Source organism: Bombina bombina, chromosome 8 (genome assembly GCF_027579735.1).
Source record: "Bombina bombina isolate aBomBom1 chromosome 8, aBomBom1.pri, whole genome shotgun sequence".
Classification (NCBI taxonomy): Eukaryota; Metazoa; Chordata; class Amphibia; order Anura; family Bombinatoridae; genus Bombina; species Bombina bombina.
The window spans coordinates 219909898-219921690 of NC_069506.1; positions in this window are offsets into that span (position 1 = coordinate 219909898).

Consider the following 11793-nt stretch of genomic DNA (forward strand, 5'->3'; position numbering starts at 1 on the left):
CCTCTTCAGCTCCCGCTTGGATGAAGACTTCATCCGGATCATGGACCTCTTCAGCTCCCGCTTGGATGAAGACTTCAGCCGGATCATGGACCTCTTCAGCCCCCCGCTTGGGCTTGGATCAGGACATCGGAGGAGCTCTTCAGGACGGATCGGTGAACCTGGTATGGTGAAGATAAGGTAGGAAGATCTTCAGGGGCTTAGTGTTAGGTTTATTTAAGGGGGGTTTGGGTTAGATTAGGGGTATGTGGGTGGTGGGTTGTAATGTTGGGGGGGGGTATTGTATGTTTTTTTTTTTACAGGCAAAAGAGCTGAACTTCTTGGGGCATGCCCCGCAAAGGGCCCTGTTCAGGGCTGGTAAGGTAAAAGAGCTTTGAACTTTAGTAATTTAGAATAGGGTAGGGCATTTTTTATTTTGGGGGTCTTTGTTATTTTATTAGGGGGCTTAGAGTAGGTGTAATTAGTTTAAAATTGTTGTAATATTTTTCTTATGTTTGTAAATATTTTTTTATTTTTTGTAACTTAGTTCTTTTTTATTTTTTGTACTTTAGTTAGTTTATTTCATTGTAGTTATTTGTAGGAATTGTATTTAATTTATTTATTGATAGTGTAGTGTTAGGTTTAATTGTAGGTAATTGTAGGTATTTTATTTAATTAATTTAATGATAGTATAGTGTTAGGTTTAATTGTAACTTAGGTTAGGATTTATTTTACAGGTAATTTTGTAATTATTTTAACTAGGTAGCTATTAAATAGTTCTTAACTATTTAATAGCTATTGTACCTGGTTAAAATAATTACAAAGTTGCCTGTCAAATAAATATTAATCCTAAAATAGCTACAATGTAATTATAATTTATATTGTAGCTATATTAGGATTTATTTTACAGGTAAGTATTTATCTTTAAATAGGAATAATTTATTTAATAAGAGTTAATTAATTTCGTTAGATCAAAATTATATTTAATTTAGGGGGGTGTTAGTGTTAGGGTTAGACTTAGCTTTAGGGGTTAATACATTTATTAGAATAGCAGTGAGCTCCGGTCGGCAGATTAGGGGTTAATAAGTGTAGGCAGGTGGAGGCGACGTTGTGGGGGGCAGATTAGGGGTTAATAAATATAATATAGGGGTCGGCGGTGTTAGGGGCAGCAGATTAGGGGTACATAAGGATAACGTAGGTGGCGGCGCTTTGCGGTCGGCAGATTAGGGGTTAATAAGTGTAGGTAGGTGGAGGCGACGTTGTGGGGGGCAGGTTAGGGGTTAATAAATATAATATAGGGGTTGGCGGTGTTAGGGGCAGCAGATTAGGGGTACATAAGTATAACGTAGGTGGCGGTCGGCAGATTAGGGGTTAAAAAATTTAATCGAGTGGCGGCGATGTGGGGGGACCTAGGTTTAGGGGTACATAGGTAGTTTATGGGTGTTAGTGTACTTTAGAGCACAGTAGTTAAGAGCTTTATAAACCGGCGTTAGCCCAGAAAGCTCTTAACTACTGACTTTTTTCCTGCGGCTGGAGTTTTGTCGTTAGATGTCTAACGCTCACTTCAGACACGACTCTAAATACCGGAGTTAGAAAGATCCCATTGAAAAGATAGGATACGCAATTTACGTAAGTAAATTTTCAGCCGCGGTATGGAAAAGTCGCGGCTGAAAAGTGAGCGTTAGACCCTATTTTGAGTGACTCCAAATACCGGAGGTAGCCTAAAACCAGCGTTAGGAGCCTCTAACGCTGGTTTTCACGGCTAACGCCAAACTCCAAATCTAGGCCTTAGGGTTTATTTTTATTTTACAGGTACGTTTGTATTTATTTTAACTAGGTAGAATAGTTATTAAATAGTTATTAACTATTTAATAGCTAAAATAAATACAAATTTACCTGTAAAATAAAACCTAACCTAAGTTACACTAACACCTAACCTAACCCTACAATTAAATAAATTACCTAAATTAAATACAATTATTATTATCGGTTATTTGTAACGTCGGAAGGATGAAGATAGAAGATGCCGTCTGGGTGAAGACTTCTGCCCATCTGGAGGACCACTTCTGCCCGTCTGGAGGACCACTTCTGCCGGCTTCATTGAGGACATCTTGCCGCTTGGATGAAGACTTCTCCTGGTAAGTGAATCTTCGGGGGTTAGTGTTAGGATTTTTTAAGGGTGTATTGGGTGGGTTTTATTTTTAGGTTAGGGTTTTGGGCAGCAATAGAGCTAAATGCCCTTTTAAGGACAATGCCCATCCAAATGCCCTTTTCAGGGCAATGGGGAGCTTAGGTTTTTTTAGTTAGGGTTTTATTTGGGGGGGGGGGTTGGTTGTGTGGGTGGTGGGTTTTACTGTTGGGGGGGTTGTGTGTATTTTTTTTACAGGTAAAAGAGCTGATATCTTTGGGGCAATGCCCAGCAAAAGGTCCTTTTAAGAACTTTTTTTTTTTTTTTTGAGTGGGCTTTTTTTATTTTGATAGGGTTAAAAGATTAGGTGTAATTAGTTTAACGATCTTGTAATTTGTTTTTTATTTTCTGTAATTTAGTGTTTGTTTGTTTTTGTAATTTAGCTAATTTTATTTAATTTATTTAATTGTATTTAATGTAGGGAATTTATTTAATTGTAATGTAGTGTTAGGTGTTTTTGTAACATAGGTTAGGTTTTATTTTACAGGTAAATTTGTATTTATTTTAGCTAGGTAGTTATTAAATAGTTAATAACTATTTAGTAACTATTCTACTTAGTTAATATAAATACAAACTTGCCTGTAAAATAAAAATAAACCCTAAGCTAGCTACAATGCAACTATTAGTTAAATTGTAGCTAGCTTAGGGTTTATTTTACAGGTACGTATTTGGTTTTAAATAGGAATAATTTAGTTAATGATATTAATTTTATTTAGATTTATTTAAATTATATTTAAGTTAGGGGGTGTTAGGGTTAGGTTTAAAGGGTTAATAAATTTAGAATAGTGGCGGCAATGTTGGGGGCGGCAGATTAAGGGTTAATAACTGTAATGTAGGTGGCAGCGAGGTTAGGGACAGCTAATAATATTTAACTAGTGTTTGCGATGTGGGAGTGCGGCGGTTTAGGGGTTAATATGTTTATTATAGTGGCGGAGATGTCCGGAGAGCGGCAGATTAAAGGTTACAAATTTTATTATAGTGTTTGCGATGCGGGAGGGCCTCGGTTTAGGGGTTAATAGGTAGTTTATGGGTGTTAGTGTACTTTTAGCACTTTAGTTATGAGTTTTATGCTACAGCGTTGTAATGTAAAACTCATAACTACTGACTTTAAAATGCGTTACGAATCTTGGTGGTAGAGGCTGTAACGCTCACTTTTTGGCCTCCCAGGACAAACTCGTAATACTGGCGCTATGGAAGTCCCATAGAAAAAAGCCTTTACGAAATTTACGTAAGTAGGTTTGCAGTAAGGCCAAAAAATGTGCGGTACACCTATACCTGCAAGACTCGTAATATCAGCGGGCATAAAAAGCAGCGTTAGGACCGGAAAGCGCTGCTTTTTTTACCTTAACGCACAACTCGTAATCTAGCCATAAGTTTTTTAATGAGATTTCCATAGCGCTGCCATTACGAGTTTTGCGTTCTGGTTAAAAAAACGGAGTTATAACCTAAAACGACAAGACCCGTAACGCCATCTAAAAGCAGTAGTTATGAGTTTTATGCTACAAATCTGTAACATAAAGCTCATAACTAAACTGCTACAAAGTACACTAAACACCCATAAACTACCTATTAACCCCTAAACCGAGGCCCTCCCGCATCGCAAACACTATATTAAACTTATTAACCCCTAATCTGCCGCTCCCGACATTGCCGCCACTAAATATTTTTATTAACCCCTATTCCGCCGCTCCCCAACATCGTCAGCACTATAATAAACTTATTAACCCCTAAACCGCCGCCCTCCCGCATCGCAAACACTGTTTAAATATTATTAACCCCTTAGCTGCCGTCCAACCACATCGCCCCCACTATACTAAAGTTATTAAGCCCTACACCGCCGCCACTATAATAAACCTATTAGCCCCTAAACCGCAAGCCCCCACAATGAAATATACTAAAGTAAACTATTAACCTCTAAACCGAAAGCCCCCCACATCGCAATAAACTAAATTAAACTAGTAACCCCTAAACCTAACGCCCCCCTAACTTTAGATTAAAATTACAATTTCCCTATTTTAAATTAAATTAAAACTTACCTGTCAAATTAAAAAAATTAAGTTTAAACTAACAATTAAACTAATATAATTATTAATCTAACTACCAATTAAATTAAATTAAACTAAACTACACATTAAAAAAAATCCTAACACTACTGTAAAAATTACAAAGTATGTAATTACAAAAAATAAAAAGTCTAAATTACAAAAAATAACACTGAAGTACGAAAAATAACAAACAAAATGATCAAAAATAAAAAAGAATTACACCTAATCTAATAGCCCTATGAAAATAACATAACCCACCCAAAATTAAAAAAAAACCTAGCCTACAATAAACTACCAATACCCCTTAAAGGACCAGTCAACACAGTAGATTTGCATAATCAACAAATGAGATAACAAGACAATGCAATAGCACTTAGTCTGAACTTCAAATAAGTAGTAGATTTTTTTACTGACAATTTTAAAAGTGATGTCTTTTTCCACTCCCCCTGTACCATGTGACAGCCATCAGCCAATCACAAATGCATACACGTACCATGTGACAGCTATCAGCCATTCACAAATGCATACACACTTATTCTTGCACATGCTCAGTAGGAGCTGGTGACTCAAAAAGTTTAAATATAAAAAGACTGTGCACATTTAGTTAATGGAAGTAAATTAAAAATTGTTTAAAATTGCTGCTCTATCTGAATAATGAAAGTTTAATTTTGATTGCGTGTCCATTTAAAAGGGCATTTGGATGGGCATTGCCATTAAAAGGGCATTTAGCTCTTTTATGTGCCCAAACCCTAAACTGAAAAAAAAACCACCCAAAAAACCCTAAAAAAAAAAACTATCACTAACCCCCGACGATCCACTTAAAGTTTTTGAAGTCCCGCTTGAATGATTTTCATCCAGGTGGCGAGAAGTCTTCATCCAGATGGCCTCTTCAATCTTCATCCCGACGGCGAAGTCCTCATCCAAGTGGCGAGAAGTCTTCATCCAGGCGGTCTCTTCAAGCTTCATCCAGGAAGCATCTTCTTTCTTGATCCCAGTGGCGCAGAGCGGGACCAGCCTGAAGACATCCGGCACTGAGCATCCTCTTCATAAGGTTGCAGCCGTACACTGAATATTCAATGCAAGGTACGCTATCCAAGATGGCGTCCCTCGCATTCCTTTTGGCTTAATTTTGAATCAGCTAATAGGAATTAGAGCTGCTAAAATCCTATTGGCTGTTCAAATCAGCCAATAGGATTTAAGCAACTCTCATTCTATTGTTTTTTTTAAGGGTTTTTTGGGTGTGTTTTTTTTAGTTTAGGGTTTTGGCATGTAAAAGAGCTAAATGCCCTTTTAAGGGCAATGCCCATCCAAATGCCCTTTTCAGGGCAATGGGTAGCTTAGATTTTTTAGATAGTTTTTTATTTTTATTTTGTGGGTTTGGGGGAGTGGGGGTTTGTAATTTTTTTTTCAGAAAAAGAGCTGTTTAACTTAGGGCAATGCCCTACAAAGGGCCCTTCTAAGGACCATTGGTAGTTTATTCTAGATAAGGTTTCTTATTTTGGGGTGTTTTTTTTTTTTTTAATTGGGTATTAGAATATGAATAATTTTTATTATTTTTGATAATTTGTTTGTTATTTTGTGTAATGTATTTTTTCATTTTGGGGTGGGTTTTTATTTTTATATTAGGGCTTGGGCAGCAAAAGAGCTAAATGCCCTTTTAAGGGCAATGCCCATACAAATGCCCTTTTCAGGGCAATGGGGAGCTTAGGTTTTACTTTCTTTTTATTTTGTGGGTTTGGGGGGTGGGGGTTTGTAACTGTTAGGGGGTGTTTTATTTTCTTTTGTAGCAAAAGAGCTGTTTAACTTAGGGCAATGCCCTACAAAATGCCCTTTTAAGGGCCCCCAAAAGTCCCTTTTAAGGGCCCTTTGTAGTTTATTATAGATTAGGGTTTTTATTTTGGGGTGGGGGTTTTTTATTTTTAAAAGGGTATTAGAATAGGAATAGTTTTTATTGTTTTGGATAATGTTTGCTTTTTTTGTAATGGTAGGTTTTTTTTTTTTTTGTAATTTTAGTGTTTGTTGTTTTTTGTAACGTTATTTTTTAGTGTAAGGCAGCTTAGGTTTTATTTGACAGGTAAATTGGTATTTATTTTAACTAGGTAGTTAGTAAATAGTTAATAACTATTTACTAACTAGTCTACCTAGTTAAAATAAATACAAACTTACCTGTGAAATAAAAATAAAACCTAAGATAGCTACAATATAACAGTTATATTGAAGCTATCTTAGGTTTTATTTCACAGGTAAGTATTTCGTTTTAAATAGGAATTATTTAGTTAATAATTGTAACTTTAGTTTAGCTCTATTTAAATTATGTTAAAGTTAGGGGGTGTTAGGGTTAGGGTTACGTTAGGGTTAGGGTAACATTAGATTTAGGGTTAGGTTTAGGGGTTAATATAGTTTAATTTAGGTTGTTGCAATGTGGGGGGCTGGCAGTTTAGGGGTTAAATGTTTATTTAGTGGTAGTGATGTGGGAGGCCAAAGGTTTAGGGGTTAATAACTTTAATTAGTTGTGGCGATGTCAGGGAGCAACGGAATAGGGGTTAATAACTTTAATATAGTGGCAGTCATGTTGGGGTGCGGCGGAATAGGGGTTATTAACTTTAGTATAGTGGCAGCGATGTTGGGGTGCGGCGTAATAGGGGTTAATAGCTTTATTTAGGTGGCGGGTATATCAGGAGCGGCAGATTAAGGGTTAATACCATTATGTAGGGTGTTAGGTTTAAACGTAACTTTTCTTTTCCCCATAGACTTCAATGGGGCTGCGTTACAGAGCTTTTCTTTCCGCAATTGCAGGTGTTAGACTTTTTTCGGACCCGCTCTCCCCATTGATGTCTATGGGGAAAGCATACACAAACACGTCAAAACAGCGCTTGTTTTGTGTGCGGTATGGAGCTTAAAAACCTCATATCGCACGCACAAGCTGGGTTTTGAAAAACTTGTAATGGCTGCGCTATAGGGGGTTAAATAACGTAACTTTTCTTGCGTTCGTTAATTTCCCTATAGCGCGCATAACTTGAAATCTAGGTGTCACTTAACAAAGTTAACAATATGAATGAATTAAACAAAAATAAAACACCTAATTGCACCAAAAGTCATGCTAAACAGAATATTTCAAGATGGCATCTATTTTTACACTTATCCATATCTTACATACTGTATGTCTTTTTTTTATTAGTCTATTTCAATAAACTCTGGCATCAACAAAACTAAGGGTAGATTGTTACTACGATGATTATCACTTGACAGCTATAAAGATATGAAACCATGTTTTATGCTGCAACCCCTTTTTCAAATGAGGGTTCTTAATATATTTAAATATGGAAATATGTTAATAAATGTTTCCTTACAGTCTCCAGACACCTGATGTAAGACCAGTGCTATAAGGCATTTGTCATTGTTAAAAGGACATGAAACCCAAAATTCAGATAGAACATACACTTTTAAACAACTTTCCATTTTATTTCTATTATCAATTTTGTTTCATTCTCTTGGCATCCTTTGATGAAGGAGCAGCAATGCACTACATGGAGTTAGCTGAACACATCTGTAAGCCAATGACAAGAGGTATATATGTTTTACCACAAATCAGCAGCTAGCTTACAGATCCTGAGCCTACCTAGGTGTTTTTTTTCAACAAAGGATAACAAGAGAATGAAGCAACATAGATAATAGAAGTAAATTGGAAAGTTGTTTAAAATTGTATCTTCTATCAGAAATATGAACATTTTTGGATTCCATGTCCCTGTAGAACAATCACCTGGCAACTGGATGAACTTATTTGAAAAAGGAGGTTTGCTGTTTTCAGAAAAGGGGTATCATGCCCCTTTATGTATTGTGATATTGTGATTTAGCGTGCGCCGATAAAGGGGCAAATTTGCCTGTTTAAGGGCGCACGTTAAATAACTGCGAGCACGCTGTAGCACGATGTACTAAGAAAATTAGCCATAGGTCAGACCTCTCGTTAATTTAAAAAATTTGCCCCAATTGCCCATTCAAAAAAAATGGACAGTTCTTTTGTGAAAATAAAAATATCAGCATTTTTATTTTATTTTTTAAAAAATAACTGCACAAAGCAGTTATAAGGGGTTAAAGGGACAGTTTACACTCATTTTCATTTAACTGCATGTAATAGACACTACTATAAAGAATAATATGCACAGATACTGATATAAAAATCCAGTGTAAAAATTACTTAGAAGCTCCCTATTTAGCACTGTTAATGAGATAAGCTTGGGACACCAACTGAAAAGGGCTGAGAGCAGAGCCTCCCCCCTCCCCTGAATATGTAAAAAAAAAAACATTATACAAATAGAAGTAGTCTGAAGTCTGTATACATCAGTATACATCTAAAACTTTAGGGCTTGGTTAGGACTCAGAGTCTGAAAATCAGCACAATGTTATTTCAAAATAAGCAAAACTATACATTTTTACAAAAAAACACAGAGATGGGCTGTACAAATGGATCATCTACAAGATATTTATGCAAAGAAAAATATAGTATATAATGTCCCTTTAAAGTGAGGGGGTGTGAGGGGCACAACACTGCACGACTTACCCCTTTTGTTGCGTTCTATGCCGTGTCTGATGGCATGAGAACAAGGCTCTAATTGGAGCCTATTTAAAGGGACACTCAAGTCAAAATAAAACTTTCATTATTCAGATAGAGCAGCAATTTTAAACAACTTTCCAATTTACTTCTATTAACAAAATGTGCACAGTCTTTTTATATTTACACTTTTTGAGTCACCAGCTCCTACTCAGCATGTGCATTTGTGATTGGCTGATGGCTGTCACATGTTACAGGGGGAGTGGAAATGGACATAACTTTGTAATTTATTTTAAAAAAATCTACTCATTTGAAGTTCAGACTAAGTGCTATTGCATTGTCTTCTTATCACGCATTTGTTAATTATGCAAATTTACTGTATTGACTGGTCCTTTAAGCGCGCTCTCGTGAGCGCAAAGCTTCCATGCAATGCGAACGCGAGGTTGCGTTCGCTTTGCACTTTACTTGTAATACCAGCGCACATTTGCATGTGCTGGTATTACTGAGTGGAGTGCAAATATCACGCTTGTGAAAGCACAATTTTGCGCTCCACTCGCAATCTAGCCCTAAGGCAATAATAATACCCAGCCCCCCTGGTTTTGTTTCATATGCCTATATGGTTTTATCTGGTGATCACTAAAGACACCTGAGCCAGTTGCCATTACTTTACTGTTTAAATGGGGATGCTAGAATTCTAACAATCACTTAATAGGCAGGTGGTTGCAGTTTCTATGGTAATTACATGTTACACCTTAGTTAAAAGAGATTAACTCTCTCTTATATAAGGTGGCATTATGCATGTGACTTGTGTGTTGGGATAGTTGTTTTTTGTAATCTCATCCCTTCCCTAGTACAATAAATACATTAGGTTGGTGATTGCATAAAAATAGAAATCACCCACCTCTTGTATTTAATGATAGTAGTCTGAGACCTCTTATTGAAAATAAGGTGACTTCCCTCTTTCCAAAATTGGGTCTCATACTTATTATTATCAGGTATTTATAAAGCGCCAGCAGATTACGCAGCGCTATACAAGTAATAATAAAACATTACAGGGATGCATTACATACACAAACAAACAAGTACAGTATTGGGGTACATTACATTACAGTTGTAGGTGCAATAATTGAGTTATACAAAAGGGGAGGAGTGTCCTGCCCTTGAACACAATCAGAAGTAGTTCATTTTTAATGCTCATACCCCTCTGTTTGGCTTATGTGGCTAATAGGGGCTCTAAAAGCGACTATCCTCCTCAAATGAGAAACGGTTTCTGTAATAGCCCTACTCTGCCTCATTAAAAAAAAATCCATGTTTGCCACTAGGGCAGGCGATCACAGTTTATTACAGTAATCACCTGTATCCAAGGGGGCAACGAACCCTAATTTAAAAGCAGGTTACTTTTCCCTCTTAATGAAATGGGGAGGGGGAAGGGGCTCTGTTAAGCCACGCTCCTTCTTAGCACTATATCACCTTTTTTGCCACTTAAAATGAGCCAGGGGTGTCACAATGCAAAAAATATATGACACATGCTGCCGCTAATTATGTGATTAATGCACGGAGCAATTTATTTATATAGTGCAGAGTAGTATACATGATTAGTGACTAACCAGGGCTAAGATGTATTCATATCTAATTCACTAAAGCTATTTTCTTTTAGTTTATCTGGTAATTTTCTTGTCCTTTGTAAATTAATTTCTTATTTTTTTTCCCTGAAGCTTTGTGAAGGCTGGATATTTAACTTTTAGTAATGCGCCTTATATCAAATCTAATGATTACCTTTTCAACGGGACATCATTTATTTGGTAGTATTCACAGCAGAACATAATGTGCTACTGTCTTCTAGACCAAAGGCAAGATCCTCCTTTATTTACTGCTATCATAAATCCCTAGTTCAGATAAAGCCCCAGATTAGATGCACGATTCTCAAAAACTTGCTTCATATTGTAAACTAAGTGTCCCTTCTTCACATAAAGCATATTAGTGAACTCCCCTTAATTAGATACACAGTTCCCAAGGTAAAAAATGACCTTTAAAATAATTTCTGAGGGACCTCATAATACTGACAAAGCATCTTATCTTGCCAGATCAGAGAGCTATAGAGCCCTCTATCTGTACTTCCTTTATGCAACAGCCATCATGAGATCCCAAGAAAGCAGTCTACAAGCCATAATACAGCAGATCATAACACTGGCTATATGCCCTTACACCATCACTTTAAATGTTGGTTAATAGAAAGTCACCCTTATGCCAAGTGTGTATCCACATGAGACCTCTGACCAAATAAATTCCTGCCCTGTAATCTCATATACATATATATATACAGGGCTTGAAATATCCACTAGTCCCTGGCCTGCACTCTTTTATACCAGTATGTGCCACATGAGATCTTGCATGCCCTGTTGCACCCATTCCATGTGCTCCTCTCATGCCAGTATCTTACATCTTCTTGCAAACTCCCTTATGCCGGCATATGCCTACACTAGAGATTTGAGCAGATGCGTGGCTTCCTGTACCTTATTTTGCCAAGATCTATCCACTTCTGACCTCAAATTGGAGATAGTACCTAGCACAGTCACTATAAGGAAACAGTGACATTATATTTCATAATCCTCTTTGTATTCTGCTTTTTTTTTTTTTAAGGGCACTATCCTATATTGGGAAATAAATCTTATTTACTGTCAAAATTAAGCCTACATTTTCTTCACATTAAGAAGTAAAAAAAAGTAGGTGGGTTTAGCCTTGGCAGTGAGATTGCCCATCCCTAATCCTGAGTAGTTAACCTTATTATGTTGGTATGATAATTAAAAAAATGCCTTGATAAATATGAGCCTCTGATTGTAAAAGCTTACAGTTCTGAATAAAAAAAACTTAGGAGTCAAGCAAAGGGAATCCAACTCTTTGAGTCACCTGGATTACTGCTAAATTAGTTGGAAAATTAAGGTTATTAACCAATTAGAAAATTGAATTAGAATTTACATATAACACCTATATGTTTCTGTGACAAGTCTAGATACAAACAGAGACAAAGCATAGAC